The sequence below is a fragment of the Prunus dulcis genome, chromosome 5 (genome assembly GCF_902201215.1).
Source record: "Prunus dulcis chromosome 5, ALMONDv2, whole genome shotgun sequence".
Taxonomy (NCBI): domain Eukaryota; kingdom Viridiplantae; phylum Streptophyta; class Magnoliopsida; order Rosales; family Rosaceae; genus Prunus; species Prunus dulcis.
The window spans coordinates 4906796-4926690 of NC_047654.1; positions in this window are offsets into that span (position 1 = coordinate 4906796).

Here is a 19895-nt window from a genome sequence, read left to right on the forward strand (position 1 = left end):
TTGTCTACTCAGAAGTTCTAGAGTTGCTTTAGAACTTCTGAGTAGACACATCAGCTTCAACTATTTGTGCAAGAGACATGTTCCTATGTGACCTAAAAAAATGGGTCTTACAAGGACTAGAAGTAACATGCGTATGCTCAGGCACAAACTCAGTAACACAATACTTATCATTTAGCCAACAACTAATTTTCATCCTTGCTAGACATCCAAATCTTGTCTCAGCACGATGAGATTTCATACTGCCATCACACTTATTCTTTTCACGCTTACCTTCAGCAGAGCAAACAAAAAGTCTGTCTCTCAACTTCCCACATTTCTCTTTATGAAATTTACTTCGTCTAATACTAAAGCCAACACCATATGCATATGCATTGTAAAATTTAAAGGCTTCTCCTTCTGTCTCAAACTCCATGCCTATTACAGGAATTAGTTTTTCTGCATGTTAGAATGAATCAACTCTATGTCTTCATTACTTTCACTGCCTGCAAAAGCATTGAAGTCCACACCTGTTTCAAAAATTAGCTTCAGACTTGCTTGAGTTCCATCATCGTCTTTGTAATTATTTTCCCCGTTCATGTCCTTGAGAAAATTGGCAACACATAATTTATAAGATTTAAATTTATATATATATAAAACAATAATCATAAAATAACAATTAATTTAATCGAGACAGGGATTGATTATTATATGTTTCCAATACACATGACTTTGCTCACCTCCATCCACGGGGCTTCAACAAAAGGTATAATCGATTGGTTTAATGGTGCTGTAATTTCCAAACAGAGATTAGGAGGGAGGAGAATTGGGTTTTGCAAGCGTTTGAGAGTTGATGGTGGAGAAGTTGCAGAGATTATGAGGGAGGGGAGTGGGTATGGCTGGTTTTTGGAAGGAAGACGACGCTCGCTGGCTGCAATTGGAGAAGAGGAGAAGACTCTCGCGGAGAAGACGACGCTCTTTGGGTTTAGCAAGGAAGATGACGCTCGCTGGGTTTAGCAAGGAACACTACTACAAAAAAGCAAAAAGACGACGGTAAATCACCGTCGTGTATTCAGTTTTTCAGCGGTCGTGGAATCCACCGTCATCTTTTCCCTAATAAACCACGACGCTAAATCACCGTCGTTGTTAAAATATACAACGTCATCAACAAATAAAAAACGACGTCTTTTTACTGCAAAAAGATCGAAAAAAAGCAGTCGGGGATGAGAATATACGACCAACTCTCTAAACAAACCGTCGTTAAAAAGGAAAAATATGACACATATTAACAGAACAAGGCAGCAAAATAGACATACAACGACGAAAATTAAAATAATACGCCGTTAAATATCATTTTCACGACAACAAAAAATATGACGCCTTTAAGGACATTAGAAGACGACGTTATTTATTCCTACTACGTCGCCTAGATAAAAACAGCCGTCGTATAATACATTTTCCACTTCGATTTTTCTATAAAAGATGACGTGGAAATAGTTGTCGGTGTCATTATTTACGACGTATATATTTATATAATAGACGTTGAAAAAACAAACAACGTCGGTTACTAATATATGAGAGTCGTATTACAAAATTTGTACGTCCTATTTTCAGAAACAAACAACGACGATAAATATTAGACGTTGTTAAATAAAACAACGTCGAAAAAAAAAAAAAACAGACGTGTTTAGTCTGCATAAGTTTTAAAAAATAGTCGAGGATGAGAACAGACGACCAACACAAACAAATCACCGTCGTTAAAAAGGAAAAATATGACAAATATTAGAAGAACAAGGCCGCAAGATAGACATACAACGACGATAAATAAAAACACTACGCCGTTAAATATAATTTTCACGACAAGAAAAAATATGACATCTTTAAATACATGAGAAGACGACGTTATTGAAAAATACTACGTCTCTTATTTACAAAAGACCGTCGTGAAATAAGTTTTCCACTTCGATTTTTCTAAAAAAGATGACGTGGATATAGTTGTCAGTGTCATTATTTACGATGTATGTATTTATGTAGTTGACGTTGAAATGCGAAACAACGTCGGTGGCATTTATATAGTGGACGTTGTATTTATATGTATTCATTACTCACGACGCACTTATTAATGTAGACGACGTTGAACTTCTAAACAACGCCATTATTTACGACGCACGTATTAAACAACGTCGGTTCCAAATTAATGTTCAGATAATTTATCTCATTTTTTAGACGTCGGTATTACGGGATTGGAGTCGTGTTATTTTGGATTACATGGCGGTTCTTAATCCTTCCCCGACGTGATATCCTGGATAATTGCTTCACAATAGCGTCGTGGTTCTTCATTGTTACGTTGCTTTAAGACGCCGGTAAATATGCTGAATAAATGGTTAACCATAACGTCGTGTTTTATTTGAACAGACGTTTTTTATGCAGAATATAATGATGTAATCTGGATCCAGTATTTTTTGCACTGATTGTTTTGTGGCCAAAACCTATATAATGAAAGTGAAGAAATCACATTACAATATATTATAAAATGAATGTCATACACTGCCAATTACATAAGCATCATTCAATCCATATATCTTCACACCCATCTCGAATATTTTGACCACCTAACTCACCAACCAGTTCATCAAATGTGTCAACATTTGGCATCCCTCTAGTAAATGGCTCACACTCAATTATCACATCACCTAAGACTTCATCACCAATAACATCATTATATTCTCTATTAGGCATTGATAAAACTACCAACCAACCACGATGCATCGGGTCGTCAACAAAAAATATTTGTTTGACTTGAGAAGCCAAAAAAAATTGGTCATTCCTATGTCCAATTTTACTCAAATCTACAAGGGTAAATCCAAGTTCGTCGACTACAAGACCAGAACCATCTATCCAATCACACCTAAAGACTGGGATTGTAAACTTTTGGTAGTCAAGGTCCCAAATTTCTTGAATGACACCATAGAAACCCATATTTGAGAGAATTGGGTTTTTATCCTTGGCACTAGCAACTTGCATGGTTTGTGCAAGTAAATAAACTCCACTATTTTGAGTTGTCCGCACATCATCTTGTGCCTTGATATTGAATTTAATACCTTTAATAAGATAGTTCCTATATAATGGCACTGCCATGTTTGGACCAGCTGCTAGCCACCTTAAATTTTCTGATACGCCATGATTGTCTTCCTCAAGTTCACTTTGAACCTGCAAATTAATCAAATCTTAATTCAATCTAACATAGAAATAAGAAGAAAATTAAAAGAGAAATATGTTATTCAACAACATATACCTTGAAGCGTAGCCATTGAATGAAAGTGCTATTGTGCTTATCCCGCAGCCACTTTGTTCTCTTTCTAAATTTTGGATAAGCAGTCTTGATGTGGATCATATGTTGCCTACATGACACGAAAAATTCAAGCATTACGGTCCCAAATATATAAGATAAACATAAGAAATAATTTAAAATGGAAACTTAAAGAATAAAACTCATACGCACTCGATATAAGGTAGGACTTCCTCCGTATTCTCCAAGACATATAGATGTGCTTGATTCAACAGGTCCTGATCAACTACGCTCACTGTCCAACCTGATAATGGCTTTGAAACTCCCATCTTTTGGCTTGAAGGCACTCCAACTGTACTAACATCAGATAAATGCTGAGTACAAAACTCTACCGCTTCTTCAGCTATATACCGCTCAGCAATGCAACCTTCGGACGAGTACGATTCTGAACATACCCCTTCAGCACTTTCATATATCTTTCAAACGGATACATCCACCTAAAATATACTGGCCCACATAGACGAACTTCTCCGACAAGATGTACTACTAGATGAACCATGATATCAAAGAATGAAGGGGGAAAGTACTTCTCAAGCAAACACAGAGTAACTACTTCATCTTCTTCCAACTTATCTAGCTTGGAAACATCAACAGTCTTTGCACATATAGCATTGAAGAAGAAGCACAAACGAGTTATTGCATACCTTGCAAGCTTCTCCAAAACAGAACGAATTGCCACAGGGAGCAATTGTTGCATTAAGGTATGACAATCATGTGATTTAAGGCCAAGAAGTCTTGAATCTTGTAAAGATACAAGATTTTTAATATTTGAAGAATAACCTTCAGGGACCTTCATACCATAGAAAGAATTGCAAACCTCTCTCTTCTCTGCTTTTGACAAATTCCAAGGCCCAGGAGGCAAACGAGTACGTCTTTCTCCATACTTGGGTTGCAAATCAGTTTTGACCCCCATGTTCAATAAATCTAATCGAGCAGCAATCCCATCTTTATTTTTCCCAGGGATCTCCAGCAATGTACCAATGATACTATCGCAAACATTCTTCTCAATGTGCATAACATCTAGGGCATGCCTCACAGAAAGGTATTTCCAATACTCGAGATCAAAGAATATTGATTTCTTCTTCCAACAAACTCTGTCACCATTTTCAACCATATGCAGCACTTTTTCTCCGGTTAATGGCTCGGGAGGTATGCCATATTCAGGTTTCCCATTAAAAGCTGCACGCTGCCTCCTATATGGATGATTGATTGGTAACCATTTTCTATGCCCAATGTAACAAATTTTGTGGCCATTTTTCAACCTGTGACTAGGTGTATCATCGCCGAATATTGGACAAGCTTTATATCCTTTAACAACACAACCAGATAAGTTTCCATAGGCGGGGGAATCATTAATTGTCCACATTAATGCAGCTCTGAGTGTAAAGTATTCTCCATTATGTGCATCATACACTCCTCTAATCCCAACCCACAAAGATTTTAAATCATCAATCAAAGGCTCCAAGTAGACGCCTATATCATTTCCGGGTTGTTTAGGACCGGAAATCAATAAGGTTAACATCATGAACTTTCGCTTCATGCACAACCATGGAGGGAGATTATATGTAACTAAGATAACCGGCCAACAACTATATCTGCTACTTAGAGAACTGTGGGGATTGAATCCATCAGATGAAAGAGCCAATCTCAAGTTTCTCGGCTCATTACCAAACTCAGGCCATTTATCATCAAGAAGTTTCAAGACGGGGAATCCGCCGGATGAGACATCTGACCGTCAATTGATTTTCTAGCAGCATGCCAAGTCAAACTCTTAGCTGTCTCATGTGATTGAAACATCCTTTAAACCTTGGAATTGGAGGAAAATACCACACCACCTTCGCTGGCACACCCTCTTTCAAGATTGAATCTTTGCCTTCCTTCCACCTTGAGATACCACAAGTAGGACAATTAGTTGAATCCTCATACTCCTTCCTATACAAGATGCAATCATTGGGGCATGCGTGCATTTTCTCATAACTCAGCCCCAATGCACACAAAGTCTTTTTAGCCTCATACATAGAGGTTGGTATTGTATTTCCTTCTGAAAGCAAATCGCCTTGAAGTATCAATAATTCTGTAAAACAGACATCACTCATCCCATGTTTTGCCTTCAAATTATACAACTTCACTAATGCCGATAACTTCGTGTATTTTCTACAACCAGGGTACACTGGTTGATCTCCATCCCCAATCACATTGGCAAACTCATACGGATCGGAACCAAAATCACCAAAATCATTATCATCCATATCAATTTCTTCGGACACAAAACTGTACCTACTATGGCCATCATCTTCTTCAACATTTCTACTAGCATTAGTAGTTGCTTCCCAAGGTTCTCCGTGAAATGTCCAATTTTTATAGCTTTGGTCAATTCCATTAAAGTATACGTGATCCCTTATAATTCCAACCCCAAACAACTTCAAATTAACACATTTAACACATGGACAACGGATATGTGTTGTAGTTAGAAGATTTTCTACAGCAAAGTTCAAAAATGCTTCCACCCCAAATTCATATGCCTTAGATCTTCTATCCGAGTGCATCCATGACTTATCCATCTCCGACACTATAACCTATTATCTATAATAAAGTGAAAATACAGGCAATGACCATCACTATAGCAGATTATACAAAGATTTAATAGCAAGTAATACAAAACAGAGACGACGGGTTTTAAACAAAAACAGACGTATTTGGCATATATAGACGACGGATTTTCAACAGACGTCGTCTATTATAGGTAATACAAACGACGGTTTATGAAAAAACCGTCGTGTATAAGTAATACAACGACGGTAGTTTAAAAAAACCGTCGTGTAATCGTCGTCGTATGCCTTAAAATTCGTATTGTCTCAGTTTATTTTCAAGAACACAAAACCCATTAAGAACACAACATATATATGAAACCAAGCAAGAAACCAACATATACATGAAACCAAGCAAGAAACCAACATATACATGAAACCAAGCAAGAAACCAACATATACATGAAACCAAGCATGAAAACAATAAAGCCATTCCCAATTTAACATAACATAGGGTGATTAAAAGATCCGACAAAATTAAATCCATTCCAAATTCAACATAACAGATAATGTAATCCATGAACCCATTAAAAAGAAAATCCATGAACCCATACCTATAAGCACATTATTAACAGATCGCAAAGCATATACCTAAAACCCTTTAACAAAACAACCTAATATCATTCAATGAATTTACAAGGGGAAGATAGGGTTTGTACTTACAAGTTGGACGAGCTCACAGATTCGACGGAGCCTGGAGAGTGCAACTTTTAATTAGAGCAGAAGTGAGAGAGCGAAATGTTATGTCGCGCGAAATCTGAAAATTTTAGTTTTCAGTGTTCGAAGTATAAGAATAAGAGCCAAATCTAAAAAATTTAGGTCGCGCGAAAATTTTTAGAGAGCGCGCGCTTTAAAACGTCGAAAGAAAAACCAAGGCGAAAGTTCTACAAGGACCGACGTAAATTTAATATTCCACGACGAAACCTTCATTTTTCGGGAAAAGAACGTAAGGCCGTTTATTTTGAAGCTTCATTTTTCGGATTAATTTTAAATTTATTTTGAATATTTTTATATAACGACGACTGAAAAACCATGTCGGGTTTAAGAAATTAAAGACGTTGTAAATTATATAAACCGACTTACATATTAAAATGACGTCGTTTAAAGCCTAAACCATGTCGTATATTTTACTTCACGACGTAAAATATGTATTCCACGGCCCAACCACCGTCGTTAAAAATTAATAACCTAAACCCATAAAACTAAATTATACAATTTAAAAAATTCAGTTTATAAAAGGTTTTATGGTTTTACAGCCTAACATATAACCTAGACTACCCAAAAATTATACTTTAAAAATAAACCCCAATAAATAAAAACCCTAATCTCTAAACCCTAGACTCTAAACCCTAAACCATAAAACTCGAAGTGATTTTATGACTCATCAAAAGAATTTTGTTTTTGAAGGTCATTTTAAACTTTTGTTATTCAAAATGAATTTTTTCAAGGTTTAGGGGGAATAAAATATATCAATGATTTCATAGGAGTTGACTTTGCATTTTTCTGATTTATTTTAAATTTATTTTAAATATTTTGATATAAAAATAATAAAATATTCTTATCACAACAACAAACCACGTCGGTGTTAATAAATTGAAGACGTTGTAAATTATAATAGACGACTAACATATTAAAATGACGTCGTTTAAAGTAGAAACCATGTCGGATATTTTACTGAACGACGGAAAATATTTATTCCACGACCCAAACACCGTCGTTAAAAATTAATATCCTAAACCCTTAAAACTAAATTATAAAATTAAAAAAATTAAGTTTATAAAAGGTTTTATGGTTTTAAAGTCTAACATATACCCTAGACTACCCAAAAATTTTACTTTAAAAAAAAACCCCAATAAATAACAACCCTAATCTCTAAACCCTAGACTCTAAACCCTAAACCATAAAACTAGAAGTGTTTTTTTGACTCATCAAAACAATTTGGTTTTGGATGGTCATTTTAAATTTTTGTTATTCAAAATGAATTTTTTCAAGGTTTATGTGGAAGAAAATATATCAATGACTACATAGGAGTTGACTTTTCATTTTTCTGATTTATTTTTAATTTATTTTGAATATTTTGATATAAAAATAATAAAATATTCTTATCACAACAACAAAACACGTCTGTGTTAATAAATTGTAGACGTTGTAAATTGTAATAGACTACTAAGTCGTTAAAATGACGTCGTTAAAATGAGAAACCATGGCGGCTATTTAAATATACGACGTAAAATATATATTCCACGACTTAACCACTGTCGTTACAAAGTACTACCCTGAACCCTTAAGAAATTGAAGATGTTGTAAACCATAAACGACTCAATTGTTCAAAGAACGTCGTCTAACAATCCTTTTACGTCGTATTTGTTTAAAACGAAACAACAAAATACGATGGTTTTTGACTTTATTAGGTCGTTGGAAAAGTATTACACGTCGGTTACGCAATTTGTATGTTTGTTTTTTTTTTTTAATTTAAGAAAACCTCAACAAATTTTTACATTATATATTATAGAGAAAATTTGTACATTATACATAAATATCAAGTGTTCAATAATTGCCCTGTTTAATAATTTGGAAAACAAACTCTGCCCATTCATTCCGGACTTCATCAATGGCTTCTTGGGGGTATGAAGCTTCCTGGTTTCCCTTTGCATACTGCATAAACAATGACTATTAGGGTTTATCAATAAAAAGAAATTCAATCACAGACGACGATATTTTTCATAACCGACGTAGTATATCTATTCAACGACGGTAATTTTACATGACCGTCGCTGATAATACAAAAAAAGACGTGAAATGTATGAAGGTAATTTCTTCTTACCTTATTCTCAAACCCCAAGGAAGGATCCATGATGATGTCCCTCATGAAGCGCATAACGTAATACCCGCATTCGACACTGCTGGGTTGCTTTTGTGTGCCTGAGAGAGTTTTCCAAATTACATTTTTACGTCCAGTTCGGGCTATGTGGGTATTATATATTTTTATGGCACTGTTCACGATGTTTTTCGCCTCCTCGTCGACCACACGATGACCTGGCAGAGGATCCAAAAAATAGACGGTCTCCTTTTTTGCTCTTACAATCAGCAAGATCCAATGACGGCTGCACAAAATTAATATAAAAACGACGGTTATTTACAAAAAACGACGTATTATAATAGTTCACACGACGAAATAAATTAGAAAACGACGACATTATATATTTATCACGACGACAAGTAAATACCGACGTGGTTAGTTGTTTCAAACGACTCAATAAAATAAAAAACCGACGTGGTTAGTTTATACGCTGTCATTTATTGAAAATCATAAAAACAAAATCCTAAGGAGACTAACCCTGGATTGTAAGGCATCATGAAAATCTGTTCACCGCCCGTCTTCTGAAGTCGAGCTGCTACCAATCGTGATCTGTCAGCTATTGTGCCAGAGTTGGCACTAACTGTAGCAGGGTCGATAAAGCCAACCATGCTGCACATATTTGCTTGTTTCAAAACATCGTGTAAGTACCTAAATACATAAAATAATATAAACAAGTCAGCAAAAAAAAAAAACACGACGGTTATGTATAACAAAACGACGTATTATAATATTTCACACGACGTACTGAAATAGATGAGGACGTTATAATATATTTATCACGACGGTACGTTATAATATAATATTTCACACGACTTGGTTAGTTAGTTAAGACGACGAAATATATAAACCAACGACGTATTATTTTAGAATTACGAACCTCATATATACAGCAACCACAGTAGCTCCAATTTCTTCCATGCCTGCAAATTGTGTAATATCTTCATGCAGGAGGAAGGTATCGCGATCACCACCAAACACCTCCTTATCAATTGTAAATTGCAGGAGCTTATCCTCAGGAAGGAGTGTCGCTTCCACATAACGACAAAGGCTTTTTAAAGAAGATGGCGCCTCCATATTTGAATAATCACCAACTTCAATAACCTGTTTAAAGAAATAAAAAAGATGACGTGGTAATTCAATAAAGACGACGGTTTAAGGAAAAAAACGTCGTCTGAAAAGAATTTAAACGACGGTGAAAAAACCGTCGTAATGAATATTTTATTACGTCTTAAAAAAATTCCGCCGTCTAAGTTTTAAACAAACGACGGTTTAAAGAAAAATAACGACGTCTGAAATTTTGAAAAAAAAATAAAAAAGGCAAAATTATGTGAACATACCTTGTCGTCATGCTTTTCTTCATCTTTTTTCTCCTTTTCTTCTTCCTTCTCTTCATCTCTTTTTTCTTCTTCCTTCTCTTCTTCTTGCTGATGTACCCCATTTTTGGCATTATCATCCTCATAATGGAGGGATTTCACCTCACCTCCAGAGCAGCTAGCTTTGTCAGACATAGGATTTTTGGGGCTTTGGCTAATTCTTTGTTTAAGCATGCCTGGATCAAAATTAGAAATTAATTGGGAAAGCTGACTAAGGAAATGCTCCCTCTCAGCCTCTACCAATTGTTTTGTTCTAGCCTCCATCCTTAAGGCCTCTTCCTTTGCCTTAGCCTCCATCTTTTTAGTCTCTTCTTGAAGGAGAACTTTTAAACTCTCCTTCAAACGGTCGTCAAAGCTAACCCTCTGTGGTTTGGGTAAATTGAAATAATGCCTTGGGGAAATCCCAGCACCTACTCCTCTCAATCTGCCAGGATGCTCGGGGCCCAAAGCCATGGTCAACACATCTTTGCTGCCATCTACTCTGACTTTGCCTTCCGAGACTTGTTTCTGCAATTCATCCTAAAACAAAGATATACAAAAAACACGACAGTTATTTATGTACAAACGACGTATTATATAATCACAGACGACGCAAAAACATATAAACCGACGTTAGTATAACTTATCATGACGGTAGTTATAGCACCGACTTCTTATGCTATAATTACTGAAAACATAGTGATTCCTATTTAGACCTTTAACGACGTTATTTAAAAATTTTCGACGGATAATATAATTCACACGACGCGAAAACGAACCACCGACGTCTTATGCTATAATTACTGAAAACATAGTGATTCCTATTTAGACCTTTAACGACGTTATTTAAAAAGTTTCGACGTGGTAATATAATTCACACGACGCGAAAATGAACCACCGACGTCTTATGCTATAATTAAAGAAAACAGAGTAGTGATTCCTATTTAGACCTTTAACGACGTTTTTAAAAAAGTTTCGACGTGGTAATATCATTCACACGACGCGAAATATAACATAAGACGCAATAAGAATTATTCACAGTTTAATAAAAATTTAAAACAGAGTGAGTAGGCTTACAATTAATTTTGCTTTCTCTACCACCTTTGGATCCGGGATGTTACCATGTTTGTCCTGTCTAGCTCTCTTCCATAAGGTAGATCGATCAATTTCTACCCCAGGCATGGTTTCCTCCAATTGATCCTCCAATCCAACATATCCTTTTCGAGACAATCGATGATTGTACTCGAGTTTCTCCCTAATCTGTGCATGTTGAGAATGCACACACTCAAAATCTTTGGAAAGCCTTGAAGCTACAAAGGCATCCCATTGTGCTTTCTCTATGAATTTATAAGTTTCCGGGGGATGGCTTAATTTCTCCTTGTCATTGGTGTATGGAAGGATATAATGCCTCGTTAGTGTAGACTTGAAATCCTTCCATTTCTTGGCAGCTGAAGTTAAAACAGATTTCTTGCCCCCTTGACCTACGAAAAAAGCCATGTCAACTGCTTCCCATATCTGCTCCTTAACATCCTTGGGGATTTGGGACCATTTCTTGTCCACAAGGGGAACTCTGGAGCGTGCCAAGACACCAATGTACGACTGCATTTCACTATGTGCTTGGCCAATACCTTTTCCCCTTTTATTGTACTCAACAATTGGCCTCAGTTTCTGAAGCTTTCTCTTCACAACACGAGGCATTGTGCTCATACCTCCACCAGTCTTTGAATCATCAGAGATTGTTGTTTGGCTGGTTTGTTCTGTCTCAGCAGATGATGAAGCAAACTTCATCTTCTTCGAAGACTTCATCTCCTTCGAAGACTTGTCTTGAGGAGCTACCATTCCAAGCTTCTTGGAGCCAGAATCCTTAGTTTGTTGTTGAGAAACCATTTTAACAGACAAAACTGCAAATGAAAATATTTCAGAAAAAGATTAAGAACACAAACGACGGTTATTAATAAAATACGACGTATGATACGATTTTAAACGACGTCAATAGTAATAAACCGTCGTGGTATTTATGTTCATACAAGTTTAAAACCATTATTTATATAACGTCGTGGTATTTATGTTCACACAACGTCAATAGTAATACAACGTCGTGGTATTTATGTTCACACGACGTCAATCGTAATACACCGTCGTGGTAAAACCATTATTATATAACGTCGTGGTATTTATTTTCATACGACGCCAATAGTAATACACCGTCGTGGTATTAACATTCACACGACGTAAAACAATACTGTCGTCTATATTAGATTCCAACCCTAGTTTCTTTTTCTTTATATTTTATCAAATAAGGGAAAAACAAAAACCATTGTTCAGAGAAATCAAACCTGCAATTAAACAAGCAAATAAAAAAAAGACTATTATTTTAAAAACAACTTTGTCAATTTTCAGACGACGCTAGAACGACCGACGAACCGTCGTGGTCTACATATTTAACCACGTAAATAAGAACTACCGTCGTCTTATTTAGTTGAGGTAGTTGTCTTCAAAGTTGGAAACTTTCCCTCTTTGTCTGGATATTTTATCAAACTTGGAAAGAAGTAAAATGATTTTGGCCAGAAAAAAGGTAAAAAGATTTTTCAAACAAAAAACGGATGAGCATGCAAAACAGTAACCAAAATAGTGAAAATGAAAGTTTACCTTTTGCGTGCAATGAAAGCAAGAGGAAGACGATCGATGTTTAAGTTCAGAGACGACTAAGAAGACGAGAGGAAGACGATGAGATACTCTGACAGTGCTCTGACACGAAAAAAGACGAAAAGTTTTCTCTGGGAGATTGAAATTTTTAATCGGGTTTGGAAACAGTGCATGTGTAAGTCGAAAAGTTGCTTATATATAAAACCATTTCAAAAAAAAAATACGGCAGTTACATATAACTACGTCGTTTTTAAATAACACGACGCAATATTTGTTATGTGCCGTGGAATCCTTTCATTTAACGTCGTTATGTTTAATATAACCGACGTGGATTTAAATAAAATAAGAATATAAGAACAACGACTGTTTTTGTTTTACTGTCGTCATTTTTCGTCGTCTTAAGTAATACTAAGACGACGTAATATATTTGTTGAGCGACGTTGATTTTTTAAACGTCGTTAGGTGTAATATAACCGTCGTTGAAAATTGTCTTTCTGATTGCAAATTTGCAAAGACGTTAGGTATAATTTTTGTAGATACACAAACGCGCACACATCATCAACTTCCAAAAAATTGTCTCTCTGATTGCAAATCTGTGTCATCTGTTAAGATTATGATGTGGAACAGAATTCCATCTGTTAAGATTTCGTAACCCTTGGGTTCTCAGAAAAATCTGATTATGTCAGCGTTTTTCTATATAAACCGTCGTGGTTATTTCAATTCTTGTCATTAAGTAGATCTACCGACGTAGGATAAGAAAATCAAAGAAAAAAATTGTTAACAAAAATTCATATTAAGACGACAGTTTAAATTAAATGTACGACGGATGAAATGAATAAATACGACGTTAAATTTTATAGTACAATTTAAAGATAACGTCGGAGAACTATATGATAATGACGTCGATATATTTATATTGTACGTCGTTGTAAATTATTTTAATACGGCGATATTTTTTATTTTAAAGACGTGGATTTGTTTGTTATTATACGGCGTCTTATACGAAAACCTCGTCGTGTTATTTTATGAGTAACAAAGGCGGTTTTTATTGAAATCGTCGTCTTTAATTTCTACGTCGGTCGATTCATAACTTCCGCCGTTCTTTGTTGGCTTTGATTTTACACTGCGAAAATCTGTTTCAAATAGACGTCGGTTGTTTAATTATCCTCAAATAACATCCAAAGGATGACTTAAAAAAGGCACAAAAAAAAAAATGATTGGGAAAACTTGTATGTAGCTTCTTTGCACATTCAGCCACTTAAGGCAGGCCAGTGAAATGAAAAAGCTTCATGATTTCAGTTGCTATAGTTATTATTCTTCTACGTGGGTTTTAAAGTATATTTTTAGAATTATACCAATTCTATTCTTATAGGTTATTCAAAGCAATGATTCTTTGTTGTTAGTGATTTATGCATTAAAGAATGGCCATTTCAAAGAGAAACAACCAAACTAAAGTGCACCAACCAATCTGTGCACCTTTTCCTACTCTTATACAAAATGCAAGGCTTTCTTTTTGAGGAGTCATATGTCACATTCTGATCGGCTCAAATAGACGATATATATTATTGTTTTTGGGCTTTTGCCCTCAAGGTTTTGTTTCTGGGAATTCACAAGCAACTTCCTAGTGGGTCACCCATCTTGGGATTGCTCTAGCCCAAACTCGCTTAACTTTGGAATTCCCATAACTTCGAAGCCAGTGAGCTCCCAAAAGGCCTCGTGCTAGATGGAGGCGGGCATGTACATATAAGGCACATCACCCCTCTCCGTTGGTCGATGTGGGATGTTATACCATAAACAGAAGAAGAAAAAAAAGTGCACGTAACACAAATGCTCTCAAATTGATGCCACAATTGCAAATTTTAAAAGCAACAACACGACGGAAGAGAAAGCTTTTCAAAATTTAAATTTAAACTACACGTCATTAGAATAAAACTTAGAATAGAAAAGTTTCCAAATTGAAAAGAAACCCAATGGAGCAACAACACCAATTACTATGAGTTTTCTTCTCAACTTCTTCATGTTTTCTTTCTTATTAGTTTTCTTAAGGACAGGTGCAATTACCCTTAGAAATCAAGACCTTTAATAGTATATAGATTATACAATAGTTTGAGTCAACGAAAGAGGAGAAGCTTGTATGTTTGGGTTTTTTTTTTTTTTTTTTTTTTTTCACCCTCTTCTTCATGTTTTCTTACCAAATTTTCTTTTTTGCAAGGGACTTATCGTTCAAGTGGTTAAGAGCAACAGTCAAGGTCTTGTGTTCCAATCCCCTCATCCAACATTGCTTTCATGATTCAATTTCCAAGCATATGCTTTGCTGTAAATTGTATTATATATTACAAGTGCTTTAGACAGAGGAAGTGCAAAACCTAAAGAATGATCTAAAATGGTCTACTTCTCAAAATATTTACAAATATATACACTTATATAGATATCCAAAATTACAAATTAAAGGAGCTTTAACATTAATTAATTATATATATTATGACTCATATAAACACCCACTTTTGTTTGCTTGGGTTAAGTAGTGCATATAATTTTTGGTTCATTTCAGAGAAATGTTTACTGCAAAGCATTTGAAACAGAGTAAATAAAGTCCAAAAAGTCAGTTCCCTTAAGAAGACCTTTACCAGTCAAAATTTCAAAATCTAACAACAATAGGAACCCAATCACAGCTGCCTTCCCATTTATCAGAACATAACAACACACACAGATATACAAAGGTACAAACTTGGACTGAAATAACACATAAAGATGCATAATTTCACTCGCACAACCGAACCCAATTCCCTCCACCTCCATTTATATCCCTCAAATTCACTAAAAGAAGAAAATTTAACAACTAAAGGAAATGACGTGATGAAGAAAAGTTGATACCGGAGGGGCCAAGCGAGAGAAGAAACATAACATTCAACAAATAAGTACAAAGTCTTACTTGCTCTCCAACAACTCCCAGTACCAGGATCAGGCTCACATGAATAAAACATAAGTTTTCTTGCCCCTGAGGAAAGAATTACATCCACATAAGCATTTATCATGAACACAATGAAAGTTCAAATTCAAGTGAATATCAACTACATATGGAAATAATTGGTTAATTTTAGTTCAGGATATCCCACATTCCATTACATCTATACACTGGAAAAATCAGAGCACCAAATCATCGATGAAGTTTAAACAGGATATCCCACATTCCATTATCAAGTTCATTAGCACTCAAAACATATTGGACCAGCAATGTAAACATATCCTTATCTATTGAGAATCAGCAAATCTCTTTAGTCACGTTTAAGTCAAGCCATAATTGTCGGAGCTGCTCTTATGCAATTTTTCCATGATTCTAATTGTAATCAGTTGCAAGACTTTAGGCACAAGTTTAGTTAACTTTACTTGTACAACTTTTCCTTTCTTGTATTTAAGATTTGTATCTTCTTGCTAAAATATCAATGAAAACACAAGAGTAATTTCTCTACAAGTTCTTCTCTTTTACCAATTTTAACATGGTATTAGAGCATCGATATTCGATACTCTAAGCCTCATTCCATTCCGCTGCAACACTTACTTTGAAGATGACGGGCATTTACAATACGTCTCGAGATATCAAAGGCAAATCCTTATTTTGCACATATTGTGGAGGCAAGCACTCCTTGGCACACAATGAGCAAGGTACTCCTTCCAAAAGTGGCGATTCATTCCATGGAATCCCTCAATTCACAGCACATGAATACCATCAGATCAAGGCTACGTTACGTGATGGTAAATTTCAGTTTTGTGAAAAAGTCACAAGTACATCCATTTCCAAATGTCATGTTGCTTCTTTTCATCAAGTTTCTAAGGATTGGATAATCGATAGGGGTGCCACGGACCACATAACATCATCACCTGATATCTTGCATACATCGGCACACATCCTTCTTCTGTCAACTTGCCAAATGGATCACGTGTTGATATAATTTCTACTGGTTCCTTGAAAATTAGTTTTGACCTTGTTATTAAAGATGTTCTTTCTGTTCCCTCCTTCCATGTCAATTTGCTTTCAGTGAGTAAGATAACTCGTGACCTTCATTGCACAGTCATTTTCCACCCAGGATTTTGTATTCTATAGGACCTAACAATGAAGAAGGTGATTGGCCTGGGGAAGGAGCATAATGGCCTATATTATCTTACCAAGCCCACGGATATCAAGCCGCCACCTGTAGCACATACCACCTCTACCAATTCTGATTTGTGGCACCGTCATCTTGGGCACCCCTCTGCTGCCCCATTATAATTTATGTCCAAATCTGTATATGGTATTCCCTTCAATTTAAATTCTCATTATGCAATCTGTCCAATGGCCAAACAGACTCGACTACCATTTTCTTTGAGTTCTATTTCTACGCTTGCACCCTTTGATTTGATACACTGTGATATATGGGAACCTCATCGTATTAATTCACATTCTGGTGCTCGTTATTTTTTAGCCATCATGGATGATTTTTCTCGTCACACATGGGTTCATCTTATGCAACTTAAATCTGAAACACCGGGCCTATTAAAATCATTCTTTGCTTTCATGCAAACACAGTTCCAATGTCATGTTAAACAGGTTCATTTAGACAATGGGAGTGAATTTAATTCCATGTGTCCTTTCTTTAATGATTTGGGCATCATTTTCCAGCATTTTTATCCTTCTACACCCCAACAAAATGGTGTCGTTGAGCATAAACACCGCCACCTCCTTAATGTCACACGAGCCTTACATTTTCAAGCACACATTCCCTTAAAATTTTTGAGGGGGAAGCATTCAAACAGCTGCATATATTATTGATAAGCCTATATTTTTTATATAATTTATGCCTCCTTTGCTTATTTATTTGTTAATTTCCTTGAATCAAAATTGGTTGTTTTTAATTGATTTTGTGAGATTTGTGAAGGAATTGTGAAATAGAAGAAAGTGTGCTAAAAAGGGCAAGAAGATGAAGATTGGAGATTAATTAAAACGAAGCCAAGTCATTCCTTTGGTTGCAAGGAATGTTGTCAAATTTCCTAGTTCAAGATGGTTCACGTCTTATCAAGTCAAACAAGGAGAAATAAAGAAGACCTTATATTAGAAGGAATCCTATTTTTATAACAATTGTAATTATACCTTAGGTAGGATTTCTAGGAGTTTTATAAATAGGGAATTTAGGTCATTGTTAAAATCCTCCATTACCCATCATCCATCCTCCATCATCTACCATCAAATTCCTACACATTCATACTCATAGCCGAAACACTCAAGGGAGAGAGAGAGTTTTAGAGAGACAAAGAAGATGACCTGGAGCTAGAGTTGCTGTCGTGTAGAGATCAAATCTTCAACTGGTTTTTCTTTCCTATGATACTATTTATCATGGTTTTTATTAAAGTTGTCATAATCTAATTTCTTTTTGCTAGGGCTACGATGTAACCTAACATGAATACTCAATTATTTTAGTCATGTTAATTCCAAGTATTTTTCCATGTTGAGTATCTATTACCATGTTTAATGCTTTGAATGTTTGGCCAACATTTAATTGTTTTGATGCTAAATTGACGATAGGGATATCCAATTTGGGGTTGCTTCTTGTAATAGATGACATGAGTTACATGATTAGACAGGGATGTTTGTCATGACTTATGTGGTTGTTTTGCAAGTTTTCCAAGGGGTTTAATGGGTTCTTATTATCTTAATTCCATCACTAGGGATAGAGTGGGTTGGTAATAAGAATACTTTTGATGACATGATAATTACAGGAAATGATGACGAAGCCATACAAGACCTTAAAAAGTTCCTTCACGCCAGTTTTCGAATCAAGGACTTGGGAAATCTCAAGTATTTTCTTGGAGTGGAAGTTTCTTATTCAAAGAAAGGCATTTCCATTGGAACAGAACTTGAAATCGACTCCAACTGATGTTGAATTGCTCAAGGATCCTTCACAATATAGGCGACTTGTTGGACATCTTATATACCTTACCATCACAAGGCCATACATTACCTACTCAGTGCACATTCTTAGTCAATTTATGCGGCAACCAAGGAAGCTGCATCTAGAGGCAGCTCATAGTGTCTTACGTTATTTAAAGAAGTCACCAGGGCAAGGTATTTTGTTTCCCACACAGAGTTCATTACAGCTGAGGGGTTATTGCGACGCTGATTGGGATGGGTGTCCTACCACAAGAAGGTCAGTCACGGGTTTTTGCATATTCCTTGGTGATGTACCTATAAATTGGAAGAGCAAGAAACAAATCACTGTTCCACGTTCATCAACAAAGGCAGAGTATAGATCCATGGCCTCTATCACCTATGAGTTGGTATGGTCGAAATATTTTTTGGAAGACTTGCAAGTTAAGCAGGAACAACTAGCAACCTGGTTCTGTTATAACCAAGCCGACTTACACATAGCAACAAATCTCGTATTCCATGAGCGTACGAAACATATTGAGTTAGATTTCCATGCAGTGCATGAAAGGATCCAATCAGGTCTTATTCCAACTACTCATGTACCTTCTGCCCATCAAAATGCACATATATTCACAAAACCTCTTGGGAGAGCACTGTTCCATCACCATCTACGCAAGTTAGGAGCTTTGGATATCCATGCTCCAACTTGAGGGGGCATATTGAGAATTAACAAATCTCTTTAGTCGCATTTAAGTTAAGACATAATTGTAGGATCTGTTCTTATGCAATCTTTCCATTATTCTGATTGTGATCAGTTGCAATACTTAAGGCACAAGTTTAGTTAACTTTACTTGTACAGCTTTTCCTTTCTGGTATTTAAGATTTGTATGCTTGCTAAAATATCAATGAAAATACAAAAGAAATTTCTCTGCAAGTTCTTCTCTTTTACCAATTTTTAACATTATCGAATCTCACAGTATATTCCAACAACAGTAATTGGATGATCTATTTTGACCACACAACATAAAATCATAATCAACAATCTGAATCAAGCACGTGGGCGAAGAAATGATCTCATAAATAGAAGCATTAAAATTCCTCAAAAAACAGCCATATACCACAAATAGTTAGCTCTTCCACATAAACATAGAGAAAGAACAATGAGTCATATAACGTATCTATGTATTAACTATCGCTTACCCACAGTCCCACCCAACTCTATAAC